Source organism: Epinephelus fuscoguttatus, linkage group LG22, assembly GCF_011397635.1.
Source record: "Epinephelus fuscoguttatus linkage group LG22, E.fuscoguttatus.final_Chr_v1".
Lineage (NCBI taxonomy): Eukaryota > Metazoa > Chordata > Actinopteri > Perciformes > Serranidae > Epinephelus > Epinephelus fuscoguttatus.
The window spans coordinates 28,276,441-28,299,034 of record NC_064773.1 but is presented as its reverse complement, the minus strand read 5'-3'; the positions used below and the strand labels follow the sequence as shown (position 1 = coordinate 28,299,034).

The 22,594-nt window shown below is 40.8% G+C and overlaps 1 protein-coding gene across 2 annotated transcripts in view; it reads left to right on the top strand.

The window, feature by feature from the left end:
- The window catches only part of nav3 (neuron navigator 3), a 539,739-nt gene that overhangs the window by 141,852 nt on the left and 375,293 nt on the right, over window positions 1-22,594 (top strand). The window lies entirely within an intron of this gene.

Sequence of the window (22,594 nt, the reverse complement as noted above, 5' to 3'; positions counted from 1 at the left end):
GTCTGCAGAATGTGGGATTTATGGACAACGGCACAAGCTTGTGTCTCTCTGAAAAACAGTAAAGCACTTACCCACACATATACACACATACTGTACTCTTAGGTGCACTCAATGCAAAAAGATGCCCATAGATGCAAAGAATTGGTACTTACTGGACTAGAAAAACAAGAACACACACACAGGAACTATTTCTGTTCCTTTAGTCACCTGCATACACTGAGACATACACAACTACTAAAATGCATACACAGACCGAAACAAATAATAGATACACACAGCATCTCTATCTCTCTCTGCCTCTGACCTGATTCCTCTAATGAAGTGCTTTTGATAAGCGTAATGATTGTCCAGGCGAAGCCCGGGGAACATCCGAGCGCAGTGAAAGCGCAGTAATACATCAGGTCTGACATTTGTAGCACTATTAAGATCCCATAAAAAAAGATGATTGTACTTTATTATTTTTTTCTCCTTTTAGACCTGAGTGCCATCTGGGAGTGCTTTTTTTTACCCTTTTAAAGCCACACAGAGACGTGTTGCTGCTTGTGCTGCCAGGCAACAACATTTTATACCCTTTTAGAGAAGGCGCAGGAATGAAGGTGTGCTCCTGCTCTTGGATTTGTGATAACATTGTGAATGATTGCAAAGCTCTGCAGTAACACTAACAAAAATATCCATGTGGCCACTCAAACAATCAGAGGGTATTTCAGCGTTATGGCTCACTTAGATTAGATAGATATGCTCACTCTTTGTTCAATATTAGTTTTTGGTCTCTTTTTGTAAACACCCTCTGTCAAATGTCATGCAACAACACAAGGCCATGTTTGGAGCAGCATACTCTTTGTTAGGGCTTCAAAATGGAAGCTGATTTCTAGGTGAGGGGACCCTCCCTTGAAGCTGAGATTGGAACTGAGTAAAGAGTGACATGAAATATTCATCTGGTAAGGGAATTGATTTGGCTCACTTTGGCTACCATTTTGGTTTGAAGATGTGTGTCATGCCAAAAGATAAGCTCTCCCTCTCCATCTTAACTGTTGCCTTCAGCTACGGCAGGAGACAAATGTTTCTGAGCAGAAAGAGCTTCTTGGAAGGTTTTTAATATTCCTGGCGATGTTTCTGTGGTTACAGTGGGATGTGTGCTGTAATTGCCTGACTTGATGGGTTATGTCTCGTCCCCAAAGTCTCATACTGACTCCACTCTGTCAGCCTTGATAGTTGAACCCGGCAGAAGAAATTGCTGTACTTACAACACACATTTTTAAGGACATAGAAAGTGTAATTCTCTGTCTCTTTTCAATGATTTATAATGCAACCTGGTTGTTACCTTTCACTTTATATTAGATGGATGTAAGGTGGATAGTCAGTGAAAGCCAGACTTGTGGTACAGAGAAAATGATGGCACACAAGTTGAATTCCAGTCAAGATTTGCAATTTAAGGAATAGTTTGACATATTGGGAAATATGTTTTATTTGCTTCCTTGCTGAGTTAGATGACAAGATAACTGATCACTCTAATATCTGTTCAGCAAATGTGAAGCTGAAGCCAGTGGTCCTGGTAGCTTACCTCAGCAGCTGAATCTCCAGATTGTTACAGCTCCAAACCAAGAAATAGTATGGCTTATAACCCTGCAAAGCCTTAAACTATCATTTCAACACTTTATTTTTTTTGTATGGATAAAATAAATGACATGTAATAGGCATTTTCGGATCGGAGGAACTTTTTCAAAGCTCCAAGAACATAGTTTTAAGAACCCCCCCCCTCTCTGTTGTGTCTGAACAAGAGGGGGACACAGGAGTGGATTTTCACTCTTGCCCCATTCCCCTCCCAAAAAAAACCCAAAAAACTGTCCTGTCCCAATCCCGCTCACTAAACATCTCCATTGTTGCCGTCTTTGTCTTCTCTTGCCAACCTGTAGAATATGACACGTCCACTGATGTCATCACGGTTCCATGTAAGGTTAAGAAAAACCTGCTATTTTCTGGTTCCAGCTGGGAACCAACTTCTCTGGTTCTGAACCAATTTATTTTTGGTTGAAATGCTCTGAATGGTTCAAAATCAGGTATGGGAACCAGAACTGAACCTGTTGCATGTTGGCAGAAAAGGGGAATTAGGGAGTCCCCAGAACTGTTTGGTCCGAAAATGCCAAATGTATTAGTTAGTGAGCTTTAGTCATGCTGATGGGGAGATTTCTTTACCTTTGGACAGAGCAAGGCTAGCCTTTTCCCCCGTTTGCCGTGTTTGTGTTTTACTAAGGTAACCAGCTGCTGGCTGTAGCTTCATATTTAATGGACAGACAGGGTGATATCAATCGACATCAATCAGCATATTCTCCAGAGTGTATAATGATTCATTTCAAGGGCCTTTTTGCAGTGTTCAGCTGTTAAGATTAGGTTTATTAACCAGGCTCTTGTTAGACTTCTGTTAAATTTTGTCTCACAAGTTTGTCACACCCCCAGCTGACCAACTTGGCAGGGCTGAAATGTTGTAAACATAAAATCTGATCTGCGTGGAGTTTGCAGTCTATCCCTGTGATTACCAGAGGGAGATTATCTGTAGGATTTTTGTGTCCAAATGTCCAAAAGTTAAGAATCCAAAAGTTGTAAATTAAAGCAGAAGAAAGCTGTGTTTGGCCAGCACTCCTCCTCCCATCACCCTGGGAGTCTTTATCTTCCCCTCCCTCCTTCTCTCTCCTCTTCTCTCCCTCTCCCTCCCACGCCTCTCTGTCTCTCTTCCTCCCCCTCTTATTCACTGTCTTTTTCCCAGGTGGATGGTGCTTCTCATTTTCACGTTCATCCCTGTGAATGAAGAAGCAGTGATTACGATCAGAGTGTTCACCTGACCCTGAGGGAAAAATTGCTCTCTTTGATTGGTTGTGGATGGTCAGGCAGGGGCGGCAGCATTGTTGCTAAGGGGTCTCCAGGAAGTCTCCCCATCAGCCAATCACCTTAGAGCTTTTTCTGTGCTCTGGCAAACCTCTAATGAAGTTTCTCTAAACCATTTAAACCAGTACATCCCTACAAAGCTGTTGTTCTGCATATGCATCGCTTTCATGCTTTACCCATGCATTAAAGCCGGCCCACTGGGAGAGAGCTATCACTGAATTGTGTAAGAATTAACTGGCTCGCCCCCATGTGGACTCTCCCATGTGATGGACTCCCGGGGGCGAGTTGGTGAAAGATGAGTGAATAATTTAATACCAGATTGATTTTTGTTACTGGGATTTGATGCATACCATCGTATCATGGCGTTGATGTCAGAGCAGAAGATACAATGGCAGTTGGTGAGAGCACATAGCATATGTTGACTAAATAATTTACCTGGCAGGTTGATATGCAGATGTGCCCCACGCTGTGCAGAACTGTGAGAGGACATGTTAGCAACCTATAGATGATCATGAAAGCATGTAGTGCCAGAATGCTAAATAAATCAGTGGGACTATGTCCATCTGTCCTTTTGTTTTCGTCATTGTTGATGGAAAATGCTATCTACATATGTATGCCAATTTTGTCATCATCAGCCCAAGAAGCAATGTTTGACAGCTCCCTTGTAATTATTGTTTGTTCAGCTGGTTAGTTACATGCAGTCAAGATAATCACCAGCATGGTACATACAGTATGGTATTTCTGTGTATGCTCTGTGTTCTGTTTGTCTGTCTGTGAAGGATGTTGGATATCAGCAATTTCATTGGAGGGTTGCAGTGCCTATGTAGGTGTGGAGGCTCTTTTCATTAGGTGTGTTTACATGGACCCTAATATCACACTAATTATTAGAATGAAAGCCCAATCAGAATGTAAAGGGACTCATGTGGCCACCTCAATCAGAGGAGACTGGCTCAATCCAGCCTGATCATAGATAATTTGCAATTGGGTTGAGAGGAGTGGTGTAAAGCTTTGATAATTGGTACAATAGGAAAATATTAGCAGCTAGTAACCCTAAATTTGTTAAATTCTCTCTGGTTGGAATACATACATTCTTTTTGGGAATGTTTTCCACACATGGGGGTGACATTAGGTGACACTGGTAATACATGTGCCGACATGATGTTTCTATGCACCTCCCCCTTCTGACTTTGACAGAGCATTGTTCATGAATTTAAAAAAATACAGCGCTTTGCAAGTGGGACTTTCTTAAGTGAGTGCTATGATTAATAGCCTTATGTAACTTTGTTGCTGCAGGACCCAATGGCTTTTACTTGAACACAGCCATCAGACAGCATAGATTGTCATTACATTGTATTTGATACATATATTGTGGAGTGAAATGAACACAGTGGCCCCCTGGGGCTGCTGACAGAGCTTGCTTCTAACTTTTACTTTTGACTTGTTAGATAAAATCTTGCTTGGTTTGGCAGAAGATGATAGTAGCCAGAAAGGTTTCTTGTGAGATTGACATTTCTTCATACAGATCTTTCTACATATCAGTACTTTTGGTAATGGTGTGGTGACATTTTGGGGAGAACTCCCCCACCCTACCCCAGCCCTCACACACACACACACACACACACACACACACACACACACTTGGCTCGAGATGGTACATCAGCAGCTCATTCCATGAGGAATTAGTGGGTTCAGACCACTGAATAAAATCGGAGGGAAAACATGTCAAAACAGGACAGCGTCATAAGCGCGGCATTCACGGAAACAAGCCTCAGAGGCAAAGCGAAGAGAGTGGTGATGTGCAGGTCAGACAGAGCGTTAGGGAGAGAAAGATAAAGACAGAGAAAGGGGAGAGAGACAGTGATGCCATTGAGAGTTAGACAGAGAGGGGAGGACAAAATGACACCAAATGAAGACTGAGGGAGACAGCGAGGGGAACGAGATGGGCAAGAGTGGAAAAACTTAGTCTGCTGAGAGAGCGAGAGTCCAGGCAGGGAGAGAGCTGAACCCTGTGACATTGCTGGGAAGTATCTGTACCCCACATCGCCACAGTGACACAGATACAGTCTGTGTCAAGTTATCTTGACACTGAATCACAGCTGGGTGGGGAAGTCGCACATCCTCATTTGTCCTTATAGCCAGCTGTTTGATGGGCTCTGAAGCACTGAATCAATTCTGACATCACATGCAGAATGTGTGATCGCTCACCTGCCGAGGCACACAGACACAAAGCAGTTTTTAAAGCTGTAAATGTCTGAGATAGTCACCTTGTGTTTGTGATGCTTGGTTTTAGATGTTTTTTTTTTTTTTCAAGATTATTTTTTGTGGCGTTTATTTGATTTGAGTTGAGCGTAAAGATGGAGAGAGAGGGAACGACATGCAGCAAAGGGCCGCAACTCAGAATGCTATGATGACCATTTGTTTGAATAAAGGTGTTGGATTGTAAAATTCCCACAGATACATCTACATCTCAGCTGCTGTTTTTACTGTTGAAAAGAAATTAACACTGTTTATTTTAGAATTTTGTTTTGTATATAATTTGATGAAAATTACATTCACCACAAATTTCTTTGATTGTTGCCTCATGATGAAAAGTAAATTAACAGCGTAGGAAATAAAGACAAATATTTCTAAATATGCTAAACAAAGATAGTTTACTTTAAAGCTTGCCTCAGAATTTCCCCAAGTTACCAAAACTTCCGCATACCTACATAAATCACACATAAAATACATAATTTAGAGGTTTAGAACACTAACACACATTAGTAATAGATGTAAAATCTGGTGTTCATTCCTAAAGCACACCCTGGAGCTATTTTTTCACTCGCCTGTATCGCTCCTTGTTCATGCCACATTGGTGGCATTTTAGGGTATAATTAAAGAGTCTGTCATCAGCTCAGAAAACCAGAAACCTACTGTACAAGTCTACCACAAATCCTGTGTCAGAGGGAATACATTTCCAACAGAATGGATCCGGGCTCTTGCAGTTCGGTTTAAAATGCAAATCACAATAATTAACCAGCTATAACCAACTCATTTGCTGCTAGATTTCTACTTGTGTCACTGTCAGCCAGGCCTTCAACATTAACACACTCTGTCAAAACTTGGCCTAGCTCTCTGGGTACAAATTAAATGAAAAATCTGCTACATTTCAGATCGATGTATTTCCCATGAATGCAGCTATTTTGACTCTATGGCTAGGTGATATTACAATATTCAGTTCCCATTATTTCCCCAAATCTGATCTTCCTGCCTCGAATAGTGTGAATGTTTATCTGCCATTAAAATGCTTCACATGCAACTATAATGTCACACACATGTGCCTAAAAAAACGCTAAAAATGTAACAATTGTAAAACAGGTGTGTTTAGTATATTTTCAGAGAAATGGGGGCTTGCTTTTTGGGTAACAGGCTGATGTACAAATGTGCTTTTGGTCCACTAGCTCTATTAGCAGCTATTGCTGGTAGTTCTGCGGAGGTAGAGGTGTGGGTGTGGTTGGGAGAGGAGTCAGGAGTGGTGGGGCTGCAGTGTGGAGGGTTTCATGGAGGAACAGTTCTACCAAACCTTAGGATATCCAGGGCTTCATTCAAATATTTCTGTGCGTGCCTCACAACAACGGTGTCTTGGCATGTAGGCAAGCTGTCCCTGTCAGAAGGCGTCTGGCTGTCGGGCTCTATTTGCTGGTGACTAGGGCAGCTTACTGCAGCAGCGGTTACAGCAGTTTTCTGTAGTTTCTTTCTGTAGTGTAGTGCTCAGACACTGTATGGTGAGTGATCTGCGCCTGTGCAGTGAGGTATGACATGGAAAGACCATATATTGAAGAAACACACAAGCTCCGATATGACCTTTGTCATAGTGGTCACATGGCCAGTGTTCGGATATGTATTAGATTTAGGACCACATATGAAAGTGGCCTAGATCTAATTAGATAAGATCACACAAGAGCAAAAAAAATCTGATTTGCTTGTAAGGTGCCCGTAGCCTATGGCTTACGCTAACTTTGCAGTCATCACCTTAGTAGTAAAGATTTCAGGAGGCTACATTCTGCATTCAATTTTGGACAGACTCAGAGACAAGGTTTTTAAATAATTCACTTAAAAATCGTTTTTTCTGGAAAGCAGTAGGAGGCTCCTGCAGCTTGCGGTTTTGCACAAATCCTTGTCCCCCAAATCTTTACAACAAAGATAATGAGTGCAAAGTTAGCATGACCCATACTGTACCAGCTTTAATAATGGGTAATACCTCAGGTTTAACCTTGTCCCGCAGTCGTCTGCTGAGATCATTGTTTGCATGATCCTGTTTGAATAGACTGAAAATAAGAACCGTAATAGCTAGAGCATTCATTTGTTTCGCTGCACAAAGCTAAGTCTTCCTCTTCATCACATCATGACCTTACGTTACCTTACATTTCGTGCTGTACAAACATGGTTTTTTCCAGTCATCTCCCAGTAGTGGTCCCAGGAGATTGTTGCTTGCACAATCCTGTATATATAGACCTAAAATAAAAACCATAATAGCAAAGAGCATTTAGGTTTTTGTTTTTTGCAGCAGAAAGCTAAAGCCTCTGTCTTCCATGTCATCACATTGTACACTCATAATGACGTCATTGTGCTATGCTATATTTGGTGCAAAACCATGCGAAAATGCACGGTGGCGCCAGAGGAATGAATGATGAACCCGTCACAATGCCTTTCCACTCTGCTAATAAAAATGAGCATGTCTCAAAAACTAAAAAATGAACATAGTTCAGATAACTTATAGAGTGTGAAAGATATTTTGTTCAAGTTCCTACACTTTAAAATGGTTTGGATTAATATGTTTTGTGTGTTTATTTTGAATAATCTGATGAAAAAAATCTTTTTCAAGACACAGTTTGAGTACTTTTATCAGTTATTGTGGTGTATTGACTTACATAATCTTTTATCTTAGCATGTACAGATTTAAGAGATATAAAGCATCTGAAGAAACTCAATGGGTTACATTTTCTTTTAATAGGAGCCTCTGTGAGGGATCTTTTCCCCACCTTGGGGATTTACACAACCCTCAAGCGGGTCGAGCCAAGTACCACCAAACTATAATCACACATATGTGGGGGTACGATAAAGACCGTGATTCCCCTGGGTGTAGTTAATGGCATGCTCTCTTTATCATGTGTTGCATGTTACTGAGATGAGATTGCCACTCCTGATGACTAAAGTTTACACACTGATCGTACAGCCACTGACATGGAGCTGCATTACACCCATTAGGACCCCGTCTTAAATCAAACAGCTTTCAGACGTGGTTACAGTCAGATTGGGAATTCAGATGGATTGCCCTCACCTACATGCGAGTGTGTGCATGTGTATGTCTGCCATAAACCACTGCTGAAACCCTTTCTACACAAGGTCTGTCGCAGTCTTATATCCTGAAATATCACCTTGTCGTAAAAAGGCGACGAGGCCACAAACAGAGTGCAAGGTGTTTAAATAGAATCCCATCACCCCTGTGAATAAGGGATCTACTTTTTAACAGATAGTTTGAGCTATATAAATGGTAATCGTCTTGTGACTTGGGAGCTGTGCTGTGACTCTGACTGAAAAACAATATTGAAGCAAAGGTAATGATTCGACTGAACAAAAAACTTTGAATATCAAATACAGCATTTGATCAATGCTTTTATTCATAACTTGCTTAAAAGTACCCTTGATGGATCTGTATTCAGCAGTTGTGGCACCGGCAGGAACTGTGCTCTTAATAGTTGCAGTGTTTGAGCTACAAAGGAAACACTTGACATCACAGTGAGTTTTGTCTCTGCAGTGTGCTCCACTGCCTGATGATTTGATTTTCTATTGAGTGGGTATTGTTCTCAGCCTTTGCGCACGGGTGAGTTCCGCATGCATACGTTGATTCTAGATGTTTCATACATTATGCATGTGCAATTCACCGCATGTTGGCATGTAATGATCTTCCCCTTGAGCATGGAGTAGGATCTCATGAAGGAGCAAGCTGTCAGCGATAACAATGCCTGTGTGAGTGCACCTGTATACATGTTACTGTGTCTGGATCGCATTCAGATGGATTTGCTTAGATCTAGTCTGGAGCTGTGAGGGTTAACCTAACGCACGTGGAGGCAGGTGAGGTGTGCTGGATTATTCCGCTGCTCTGGCGTGTCTGCATCAACATTCAGGCTGTATGACCCCCCCTCCTCCACCTCTGTACCTTTAATGGCAGATAACAGGATTATCACAACAGCTGGGTTCCTCAGAGGGGCCACAGCGCTGCAGGGGTTGCGAGACACGGGCGCTCACTCATGACTGATGCAGGCTTGTACAAGCCACATGATGAACATGGGATCAGTGTTACATTTATTCCGCTGGTGTCCTGTGCATCAGGTCGTACAGGTTACATTCTCTGGGTGCTACTTGTAAGTGCAAGAATTCAAAAGCAAAAGAACCAGACTGATTTATGCCCACTGCAGTTAGCCTGTTTGATTTGCACATGATATGAGAAAGCAGCTCTATATTCTGCACTGCATCAAGCTTTTGACTCTTTCTCTGGTCATATTAAACACTGTTCTTCCTACAGTAAGAGCTGAATTTAACTGAGATGATTGCTTGTCCTCCAAATGTGATCATACTGACAAAAATTTAGTAAAGTGAGCATGATGTGTATTAGGGCTGCCACTAACAATTATTTTCATTGTCGACTAATCTGTCGATTATTTCTTCGATTAGTCGACTAATCATTTAATAAAAAAATGTGTTAAAATGTTGAAAAATGTCGGTCTGTCTTGCCCAAACCCCAAAATTGCGTCATCTAATGTATTTTGGGGTACTTTTATAGTACTTTTCTATGAAAAATTACTCAAACCGATTAGTCAACTACTAAAATAGTCACCGATTATTTTAATAGTCGATTAGTCATCAATTAGTCGACTAATCGTGGCAGCCCTAATGTGCATACATGTATCTGGACTGAGATACAAGTGGTGATATTCTGCAGTGTGAGGCTTCCTCCACTCTGTTGAATGGATAATTTAATCTCATCTAAGATTTATCTTTAGAAATGTATGTCTTTCCCCCACATTAAACTAGTAGGTCAGTTTTGGTTAATTGTGCGTATATACGTATATAAAACTACCATGGCTAGAATGGAAAGATTTATAATTGACCTTGTTTGTAGTTCAAGGTGTCCTGTCAACAGTTTTACAGACGTATCTTTTACAGTGGCTGCCTATGGGGAAAATGCTTTCTGGGCCACAGGGGATTTTTTTTTCTGCAATACTGCATGTGGCCACTGGGAAAAACTTGCTGCAAGGCTGAGCAGCTTTCCTGGGGGCCTGGTTGACACTGCTAATGGTGCTAACAAAGCTAACAGTGTTCGGGCGCTGCTAGCTAGCTAGCTCTTAGCAGTATCGAGTGGTGCTCAATGCAGTAAACTGAAGAGTCGCAATATTAACCTGAAGACCAACATGTGTGACTAGTAAAAATATTCTCAGTGGTTAACCAATTGACCTAAGGCTAAGCCACACACCCCTCCACTCACTCGGACAAACTATCAACATTCAGTGACCGGGGCGCTATGACAGGTGTCACAGTACACGGCATTTCGCAGGAGGCAATTGATGTTCTTTGGGGACATAACGATCAGATGTCATTGAGAAGTAACCAAAAGGGCCTAAACTAGGCATTGGAGGGATATATTCATCATTTTATTGTTGAGAAGGTCGATGAAAAGCTTAAATTACAAGCCAAAATTTACAGGTCACAGTGTACACTTGTGAACCGCATCTCGTTGCCGTTGCCATCAAAGACAACAAGTTAAAGTTAAGTTAAAGTGTAAACTGAAGTTAAGGTTTTTGGCTCAGAATATGAGAAAAGAATAACAGCCTTTTTACCATCTTTACCAAGTGTCTCTCCGTTAGTTTGGTGCTACAGTATTGACATTGAATCATTCAGCATAACATTTGCCAACCTTTGTTATCTCTGCGATTACAGATAAATTAATGAAGCTAAGCTCCAGAAGTTAACGGTAGCTTAAGTAGAGCCCTTTGGACAACAGCTAACAATGATGCACGATCACCAAAGTACCAAAACTAGAACAAAATAGGCTAATGAACTCCCAGCAAACAAGGTGACATGATGAACAACGCAGCTAGGAGCTAACATTAGGCTAACTTTAGCTAACGTTAGCCGGAGATGTTAAAGATACACTTATATTTCTTTCCAGCAAAGTGACAATATGTTGCCTCAAACACAATGTTGACTTACCTTAAAACAGATGTAGACATCCTTATTATTATTAATCTATTAATTCATGTTGAGTTGATGTTGTGGTCTAACGTTACCACACAACTTTATCCAAGGGAGACACTTTTCTCGGTTGATATGTGGTTTAAAGTGTAAAAAATACACCTCATCGCCCAGCCTCTCAGGATATCTTGTGTCGGAGTTGCATGTATCCCATGCACACCGTTTGACCATTTTTAAACTCCAAATCTGCAAAAAAGCTCATAAAACCGAACAAAACTGACTTTCTGTAATGCCTTTCAATGAACGGCCAGTGGTGTTGCTTTCATCAACGAAAAGTATGACTAAATATTGTCATCAACGAACCTTTATAACGTAACAAAAACGAGACAAGACGCATAAATGGTGGTCATGTGACAATAACTATAATTAAATATATAATGCAAAATTGTTGACGAATAAAAACGACTAAATGTGGTTTACAAAATAAAAGCTCTGCTAAAATGTCTCTTCATTTTCGTTGACCAAAACGAGACGAGACAAAATAACGTTATAATGTTTAGTCGCGTTATTATTATTTTGCAGTATTTCTGTTTCCTAGGCTGTGCGTCACACTGCGCAGACGGATTACAGCCGTGACGATATACAGTACAACATCACTCGCTCTCATGTGATATTGCTTTTATACAACAGTTCAACAACAGCTTAAACAGCAATGCTGAGTAAGGAAATGTTAACAAAAGGTGATGAAATTATAATAATAATAATAATAATAATTACTTAAGTATGTTATGTAGCTCTGCGAAAAAAAAAAAAAAACAGTTCCCCCTTGCCTGTTGCCAGGCAACGCGGCCCACACACCAGGAACTCACAAGCTACTTTGTATTTACATTGATCTGCAACTGTGTAACTTCGTCCAGTTCGGCTGATGAAACGTTGGCAAACCTGGATGTTGGCACGGCTGGATTCAGCTTCCACTCTCCCTCATCCTCATCAGTTCCTCATCAAATGATCATTAATAATTCCTGACCGTGTTTGCTTCATTTTTGCTCCTCTCCAGTTTGTCGAGCTCGGCTGATGTTACACAAACACACCTGGAGGTCTGCACAGAAGAGTCCTGGCTTTCCTTTTCCTCGTCCTCTCCTGACGACCACTCATAATTTAATTCAAATGTAATTTTGGGGAAAATATCCATCTTCTTGGTGTAATGCTAGTGTCAGTTTGTGTCAATGTAGTGAGTGTGATAGTTGGTTAATTAACGGCTGTATTTATATTTATAACACCTGTGAGTGGAGTGATTTTACTGTTACAAGTCCCAGTGATGTTATACTCTATACTCCATATCAGCACTCACGGAATGCCTGTCGTCCAATCACATTACTCGGTCGGAACTAACTGTTGTATAAATAAATATATATTTAGCTCTAACTGGGAGCTAATTTAGAAAAGAAAATTTTGGTTTGGTTATACTATACTAGGTACTTATACTATATTGACTGGGTATAACAGAATTGCATTACTAAAAAGAGATTAAAATACAATTTTCATTGACTAAAACTAGACTAAAATGTCATCAGTTTTTGTCGACTAAAACAAGAACTTGACTGAAACTTGACTAGACAAAAAAGAGTATGAACGTGACTAAAATGAATAAAAACTAAAATGACAGTTTGACATAAAGACTAGACTAAAACTAAAATTAAAACATGCCGCCAAAAACAACACTAACAGCCAGGCAGAGAATGTTTGAGTATATGGGAATGGCTTTACGCACTGTGATTGGCTCATCGCGTTTGAGGGTGGGGCTTAGTCATGGTCAGTTGACGGTTAGCTGTTGACATCCCTATTTCCAACTTAATTCAAGTCTTAACTTCCATATTGGCTAGATTTAATTAGCCAAGTGATTCATATGCTAGATTGCAGACAGGGTGCTTAAATGTTCCTAAGTACTTTAAACTGAAACAGATCAGGGATGATGTTTACATGATTCCTCATGTGCACTGTAGTAGCACTGCTGTCCTTGTATGCCTCAGGCTTTGTTGTGTTTGGAGTTCATGGCAGTAATTGAATATGACTCATTGGCTTTGGCCAGTCTTCAGCAAGGAGAGTCCTGAGAAGACTTCTGTAGATTTATTATGTCTGAAGGGAGGAAGGTGGCTATTATAACTCGATAAAATCAGCCTGATAAGGACAGTGGAGGCATCTAACTGTGCCAAACATCCTCACTCTCCCTGACATCTTCAGTCATCTCTAATTAACCATGATGAAGTACAGGTAACCTGATGAAAGCAGCTGATGCTGAGCTACTCATAAGTTTGTCAGCTTTTAATTCACTTCTTGAAAGACACTGTTGCTGTTTTTGACCTTCCTTAATGGTTGTTGGCTGACTTTTTATGTTTATTTCTCAGTCAGTCTGATCTTGTATAATGTGATGTGGCCATTAATTACAACACGTCATTCTTTGGAAGCTCTTAAAAAATTGCCTGTAGACGAGGACGTCCTCTGTGGGAGAAAATCAGCATAAACAAACAAAGCCTGGACCCAAATGTTTGACTATTTGGATGTTTGTTTGTTAGGTACGTAGGTAGGTAGGTAGGTGGGGAATTTGTTTTTTAATTTTTTGTTTTGACAATAAAGAAATTATAAATAAATTTAAAAGAATGCCTAAATCTGTAGCGTTATCCATACACCGATTTACTTGTGGTGGCCCACCACAATTGTAACATTACTCATAAAATTGGTAAAATCTTATTTCATTCTAGATCTGTGTGCAGTATCTTGATTTGTTAGCTCCTGCCCCACTCTCTTTATGCTTCTTATGACAGCTCTGCTACATTATGCCCTGGGCAAAGTTTGTGCTCACACACACACACACACACACACACACACACATACACACACAGTGATAGGGTTAACTGTTAGCACCACATGGCTAACATTTCCTTACACTTATTAATAAGATCAACAACAGAGCTGAGCGATTTTAGTGTCATTGTGAGTTTGTTGGACTGTTGAAGGCCTCAGTGTTGGATGCATACAGTGAACTAAATGTTCGCTGCCCCATCCCCTTGCAACCCAACCCCTGCCTAAAGCTTCATATATTTGCGGTTGATTACTACTGATGTTCCAGAGCCAAAAAAATTGTATTCCAGGGTTTTCCCTGCTTATCTAAGACAAAGGCCGGCCGCCTGGGTGATTTTGGCCGCCGCCTTGGTTAAAACGTGTGCGTGTGCATGGGCAGCATCCAGATGTATCGTCTTTTGCACGCACAAACCCATTACTTTCAATGTAGACGTGCATCATGCGCGCTCACAACCCAAAGCGACGCCACATTGGTGCGCATTCGGTACGACGCGCTTGTTTTTTCGTCCGGCACACAGCTCCATGGACCTGCTTCTCCCTTGTTGTGTCAAATCCTGGTTCCCCTTTGGACTGTGTCTCTCCTACTGTTTCCCATGGAGCTCTGCCCCGTTTGAAAGGCGAAGGATCATAGAAGACTGAAAATCACAGGCCATGTCTTTTCTGATTTTAGAAGTCAGCAGTGTAAAGCTCAATCATGTGGGGGCCTTTCATATTTAATAGAGGGGGGCTGTATCTAAAAGTAAAGCTGTCAAGATTAGGGATGTCACGATTATAGATTTTCTTGGCACGATTATTGTCAGAGAAATAATCTCGGTTTTACGATTAGCACAATTATTAATTTCACACTATAAATGTGTAAAATCACATGATCATAATAAATGAAACAGACATCGTGCTGGAAGGACAAGTCCAACATTTACTCAACACAGATGGGAGGAAGCAAAAGAAGGTAATACTAATGCTAAATGTTAACTGACTGAGGACCTTGAGAAGACATTACGTATATCTTCCACATTGCACACTGACACTGAAACAGTCTGACGACTAAAAAAAAAGGATTTGAACTTGTAACAGTTGAATATATGAAATGTGCCTTTAACATGGTGTATACTGTGTTGCCTAGCAGCAACATCATCAAGCAACGCCTGTTATGATTTGAGTCTGTTGAGTGCACCCAAAGCTGGCCGGACGTATACTTATGTGCTCCTGCTTTATCTTTTATCTCTCAACACAACAGTGATGGGTTTTAAGTACGTGTGGCGACTATTTTGTTCATGCATGAAAATGTAGTAGCCGTACAACCGGGTTTGGTAAGCTTGGAGTTAGGGCCGTAACGGTATATGTATTTGTGTCGAACCGTTTGGTACGCGACTTTCGGTTCGGCACGACCCTGTACCGAATTATTGGGCGCAGGATATTATTTTATGTTACTTTGCTTTATTTTAATTCCGTTTTTGTGAGCCGAACCATTTAAAATATCTAGTTCCCCGATGGACATAATTGAGTGAAGGACCGAGTCCGACCGTAAATCTCTGCTTTCACTTTGTGCAGCACATTCTCGCATTTTGACAACATGGCAAGTGAGCCTGACGAACCTGAAGACCCACCTGCAAACCTTAAGTCCTCCGTTTGGGAACACTTTGGTTTCAGGGTAAAATACGAAATAAACAAGTTGACAAGACAAAAGCAGTGTGCCGACACTGCAGAACAGCTGTAGGGTATGTACTTGGAAAGAAAAAAACGAACCATGACTTGTGTACCAAGGTACGTACTGAACCGAGATTTTTGTGTACCGTTACACCCCTATTTAGAGTGTTTATAAGTTGATTTAAAAATAAACGACGAGCATTTGTGAAATCCCACACTCGTGTGGACGTGAGTTTCTGCCTGTCGTCTCACTCCAAAGAGCTACACGGACCCAAAACCATTCCAACCTCACGCTGTGTGCACACAAACTGCAAAACTATCCATCAAAAGAGTTTTTGAGACGTGCCTTAGCTTGTCACGTTGCACTGTAAGCCCAACTCATATCATACCACTATGCCATTAATTGCAAATGACACGCTAACATATAATTTTTAATTCAATGTTACATTAGATAAATTCAGATTGACGTATTTTAACCCAGTTATTGTGCATTTACCTTTACTTGCGCATGTAAAGCCGGGTGGTTGTCCCGCAGGTGTTGTATCATGTTGCTCGTGTTTGATCCTTTGGCTGCGAATTTTTGCGGCATGTTTTACAAATTGGAAAGCTGTCGTCAACAATGACCCCTTGGTCATTTTGCGATAGCCAAAATGATACCACACGGCTGACTTTATCCGTTTTTTGGGGGGGGATGTCTTCTTCATCCATACTTCATCACTCGGAGACGCCGCTTGTGTAACTTTGTTTTCGTTCCGTGCGAGTTGCGCTGACCTACTGTATATGGTTCCGCTTCCCGGCATAATCTTTGGAGAGTGACGGTGTTGAGGAATCTTTACAAATAATTAACCGTGCCGTTTAAAATCGTGGTTAACAGTGAAATCAAGTAATCGTGACATTCCTAGTCAAGATGCCCCCCGCCACAGGCCTTTGCCACCTTGGTTTCGAAAAAAGGACAGGCCTTGAACATTGCAGCTCCTCAGGGAAAGGCCCCACCTTGTAGGGTCCAGTTCAGTTCCAGGACCTGATTGCCGTGAGGTGAGGGTCAAAGCATGTGGTAAATTGTTAAACTGCTGCCATCACTGCTTCTGTATCCCCTGGTGATCTCTGAGCAAGTCACCAACAAAACCTCTTTTTCTTTAGAAATTCTTAATTCCTGTGTCAACATTTTGATGAAACGGAAATCAAAAGTCAGGCATAGAGGAAACCCCTTTCACCTTTCTGACAGACATGAGAATCTCTTTATTTCCCTCATCTGCTGAAACATGTGTACACCTGCATGTTGAATAAACATGGTAAGAAGGTAAAGAAATGCATTGGCTCCATTTGACAGGCTGAAGAATGGCTCTAATATTGACTTTGAGTGGCTCATTGTGAGAAGTGAACGCCACAGATTATTCCACATGTTGTGGTAGCAGAACCTTTCTTCTGCTACATCTTTTATGTCGTGACATTTTAGGTAATGGTATTTTTTGCATTACTTCATGTTGTTAAAAAATTTCTTTGTTATTTGGGGGAGCTTAACCGCATTGTGAAATTACTTAAGCTGTATATTGATTTTTCTTGTTTTGAGTCAATGTTTGGACTTTTTTGGACTTTTTTCCTGGCACAGTGTCTTTGCCAATCAAACCACTAGAATTCTCCAACATCACATTTACTTTAAAAACATTGGTTGGTTGTCAGTTATCAGGGCGGGCTGGTTGGTTTCAGGTGGATGAATTTAACATGTTTGCATAAACAACACGGCTGCTGGTCCATGACGAGTTGCTGCAGGGAGTCTTGGCTATAATAAGCTGCACATCTGAAGCTCTCTGCCTCTCTTAGCACACTTCACACAGCGGCAGTGTGAAGAGCTCCTCTCGCCCTCAGATTGATGGGGTATTTCTGGTCCATCTTCTGATTGTAATGAAGCATTCTATTCAAAACCACGCCTGCCCGTTTGCTTGCAAGGAGGAAGTGTGTGGGTCCTTGTGTTGAGAACATATGGATTTTACAGAGTCCACTATGTGCACATACACTACACATGACTCAAGTATTGATGATGTAGCTTCCATAAGCTTCCTTGCCATTGTAATGCTTTGTGGTAAAATGCATAAAGAAAGCAAATGGAAATCTTGTGGTTTAGCGGCAGAGAGAGCAGAATTGAGATGAGCAGGAAGGAATAAAAAGAGAAGATTAAGACATACCCAGACAGATGGAGACATGGTGTAATATGTGTCAAAATCCTGTGACATTGGGAAAGTGTTTGTGTAGGCTAGATCAGAAGATGGAAGAGAAAATGAACAGTTTGACAGTGTTTGGGTCACTTTTTTTCCCTTCCCAGGGCGGTTCCTGTGGTCACTCGTCTCATTTCGCAGAGCCCCATTGCGCCATGGGAAGAGCCCTCAAGGTCACAACAAACAAGGCCCGCGCACAACCACATAATAAGCATTTCCTCCGCAACATGGCCGACTGATCACAGAGAGCAAAGCTTGGCCTTGGATGAAAACAGTCTCTCTGCCCCTTCAGATAAACATGCTGTCTGGAAGAAAGCGATGTTTCTCATCTCTAATTCTGGTGTTATTTGTGGGCCTCTTGGCCGAGGGATAGTGCGGTCCTGTTTGAGTCAGTCTGACAAGATGATGCTGTGGATTGTTTCTGCGATAAAAGAGTCGAAGCAAAGCGTTTAGTGTTGTAATAATTTATTTGATAATGAATAAGAAATCCAGTAAGTGAAGCAAAGATCGTTAGAGAAGCGCAAATGAGTTTTCAAATCTGATTTATAACCTGATTCTTATTGAGTCAGTTTAAGCTGCTCTTTGGGACTTCCTGTATGGATTTAGAGAGATTAGGGTGGAGAAAGCAGATACCTCACTCCCTTTAGTCTGTCCTTTGTTCAGTTTTATGGAGTCATGAATAAAGCTGGGAGGGTTACAGAGCATGAAAGACATACAGTAGTATAAAGTTTTGATTTAATCTTCAGCTACCTCGGAGACAGAAGTGAGGTGGGCATACTAACCAGGGGCCCTGCTAGAAATATGGGCCTCCTGAAAACAGTTCAGCAACAGCTCTGTCACAGTTAATGTCTATAAACCTTGGCACTTGCAGGACCCCTGTCCAGATATCCGTCTCCTGGTGCACCTATTCAGAAGCAGTGCTCTCTCTCATTCTGCTTTTCTTGATTAGGGGTGAAATTGTCTTACAAGGTGACTATTATGCATCTGAGTTTCTGACCCCTAGGATGAACTCTTTTATTATAGTACTTGCCACATCAGTGTGTTTCCATCTAACAGTTTTTACATACACTTTAATTTGCATACAGATATCCTCAGTGGAAAAAAAGGTTGAAATATCTTGGCTGAGGTGGAAAAGTTAGTGTATTGAGTTAGTTAAAGTTAAACAAAGCACAGTGGAAACAGACATAGTGAATTAATCACTCAAGCATGTGACTTAAACATCTGAAGCTTTTGCTTCATTGGTGAAATGAAAACTGATGAGAGAAAAATGCATAAAAATCTGTGCGGAGCAATGAGGACACTGTAACCTTCCTTAAATGAATACATGAAATAAACATAAATGCAGTTTTTCCACCATAATTTCCACATTGTTTTCAACAGTTTGAAGGTTGACTAGCGCTCTTCTTCTTCAATGGTTTAATGGCACCTGACTTGAGAATTGGCACCATCAACTGTCAATCTTAATATGCCCATCTCCTAATATATAAATAATAAATAAATAAATAAATAAATGTGTGTGTGTGTGTGTGTGTGTGTGTGTGTGTGTTACATTTTGAAGGGACCCTGACTAGTCTGCACTTTCTCAAGCCTTAATAGTGCTTAATATGGCTGAATGTTACATGTTAGAGTATCTTCATATATCTCTTTATCTAGTCCAAATAAAACTTTGATCATCATGGCAACTTTATTGTATGCTAGTAGCTTTGACAGTGCAATTTGATTTTATAAATTTAAGTCCACTTTTTATAAACCCATTCATGTTATCAAGAGGTTGTTGTTACCGTGTTGTTACAGGATGCAGTGTTCAAAGGTGGCATCCCATTTATTCCAATGAAAGCTGCTCAGGGCCATGCAGTGTTTTGGGCCCTAAAGAGCATGTGCATTTCTTTGGCAGAGCCGGCCAGGGTTTCTGCAGACCCTTAGAGTCTTTAAAGGTATTGAAATCATTAATCTAAAAATAAGGCCTTACTTGGTAATATAATGTCCATCAGTCTTTGAAAAGTCATATAAATGCTAACACATGGAAAGTGGGACTTTATGAATCTTTTTTTATGATGTGGCATTGTAAAATTTCCAAATAATCTGGGACATCTATCAGGGTTCCCCTGGTCATAAAATTCCTGGAAAAGTTATGAAATTAGAAAAACTGTTTTCCGGGGCTGGAAACTGAAATTAACAAAATGTTTTGGAAAAGTTTTGAATATACATGGTTTGGGCCACTGTTTAAATTATGTTCATAAAAATCCCAAAACATGTCTAAAGTTACACAAAATACAGTCCAGTATTACTAATTTAAAATCTAGTAGTATCACGTGATACACATCGGTGTATACAGACGGCAAAGAACATCTGATGAATGAGTGAAGTTAGCAAGCGCTAGCAGTTAACTTATTTGCAAATGCCTGGGAAGTGTGTGTTTAATAGTATATGTATGGCTTTTAAACGATGACAAATACAATGCTCAAGAGCTGGGCTGGAGGAAGTCTCTGCACCAATATGTTTGATGTTGGCAACATACCATAGACGATCCCTTTTTAAATTGTTAAGTAGTGAATGGGTTACGCAGCACTTATTCAGAGAGGATGCACATCTTGGAAGTCAGTTTGCTATTAGTCTTCTTGCACTGTCTGCGATTTGCTAAAATCTGTGAGATCTCCTTTTGCTCTTGAAGAGGAGCACCCACATCCTGATTTGTGCTAAAATAATCAGTATTCCTGCAGAAACTGACCTGATGGCTCACACTGTAAAATGTAGTATAAAAGCTGCCAGAGGCTGCATGTTTTCTTGATGATGGTTTTGTTTGATTATGGTAATCACCCTAATGTCCCACATGAATATGGAGATTTATTTATTTGAATATGAATAATAGCAGTGAGCATATGAAACGAATGAGTCCATGTGCTGCTGTTTTGATTTCGTTTCAGTGAGGAACAAGATGAAAATAAAGGTCTGCGGTGCTTTGAATGTGCTGAAAAGCTTTTACGGTGTGAAATTTGCTCTGTCATCCAGGGTTTCCAGTCTTTTTTTCTGAAGACGTGTTTTGAATATCAAAATCTTACAATTTGAGGATTTCACTTGCTCATGGTTCTTGTAGAATTCACCAAACTTATCACACTCTCTGTGTGCGAGAGGTGTATGGTGTGGTGTGACGGATCATTTCCTGACAAATTTAGAACAAGATCCAGAACTCTTTTCAAGCACACAGTAAAAGCAATGCTATAAAAGAAAGATTGCTTAGATCAATTAAATGTACAATACTGTTATAGTTAAGAGCAGAGTAGTCATGTTTTTAGTTTCTTTAGTGAATGGTGGAGATGCCATCTGTTTTACATAGCAGAAATAATCAGATCCACTGCCCTGTTTTCTGTTTATTTTTTACTCTGTGATAGTCTCATTTTGATCTCATTGCCTCGATACCCTGGGGAACGTGATGCCTCAGTCTTAATTGAATGTGATTTTCCAATTTAACCACTGCACCGTGTTGGCTGACTCTCAACATCATTATTATTTTCATAGTGTGTGGACGGCCTGTGAACTGGCTCTTTGGCCTCACTTTATGATCACTTAATGAGGTGGACCATTGTCACTTTCGCTATCCAACACATAATTAAATGTTAATCATGTCAGGGGTAACTATTCTAACCCTGCAAATGGCTAAATAAAGGGAAATTTGGTTCCCATCTAACTATAAAGCAAGGAGTCTCTGTCTTTCTCTGTGTCCTTCACATTTCACAAGAACTGTTCTTCTGATCTACTTCACACACAAGCGAACAGCGCCCCGTGGCCACATGCCACCGTGGAGGCGGGGCTTCAGGGCTCTGCAGAGAGTCTTGCAAATCTATTATTATTTCTAATATTTCACCAATTTTTCTGACCAGTAGACAAACTTGGATGTGTTGTTCTTCACCTTACTGGCTTATAAAACTAATAACATTACTACTGGAAAAATATGTGCGCTAATTAAATCCATGCCACTTTTAATAACTGCAGGGGTGTGGACTGAGTTGAGCATTTCTTCATCTATGTCCATTGTGTAAGTTTTCCATAACGCTCCTAACTTAAAACACGACAGCGTTACCACCAGCAAATTATCTCCACTAATTAAATCCATGTTGTAGCCTACTTTATTGTGTTGCAAAGGTTTGGTTTTCTACACTGTTGACAGGCTGTGGGCAGAAATATGAGGCTTTTAAAGATTTTTATTGATTTAAACTTTAAATTAAAAAAGAAACGCCCACCATAATTATCTTTTTTTAAAGAATGACACTGGTTCTAAGAAAAATGAAAAGACTCCAGGAAATATTTGATTTACTTCCTAATGTTTTAGACATTGGAGACTCTGCACTGTCAGTTTCTTAGGGTCCATGCTTTCATCCACTCACACTCAGCAAAGTTTGTTATGGCAACGCATCCTTCTATGGTTCACTGGGGGCTCCTTGATTTCTGCTGGCGTTGATCCCTTGCCCTTCGTCTCTTTCTGAGGACCAGAGTGACTCCTGTCTTTAAGTTCACACATGTCGTCAGTAGGGGGCTCACTAGGGAAGACATGAAGGGCGGACACAGTGTAGAGCCTATTGCACCCCTGGCTCTGTGTCTTGAGGATCCGGACCAAGAACTGCTTACTAGTGAATAGATCTGCCAGTCTGACAGGTAGTCCACAGCAACAGATGTGTGTACAGTAATTGCTCTGTGTATTGGCAACCCTGGAGATTGCTCCACCGCTGCTCATCTACCACTAAAGCCTGGTTATTCAGACTAAATTG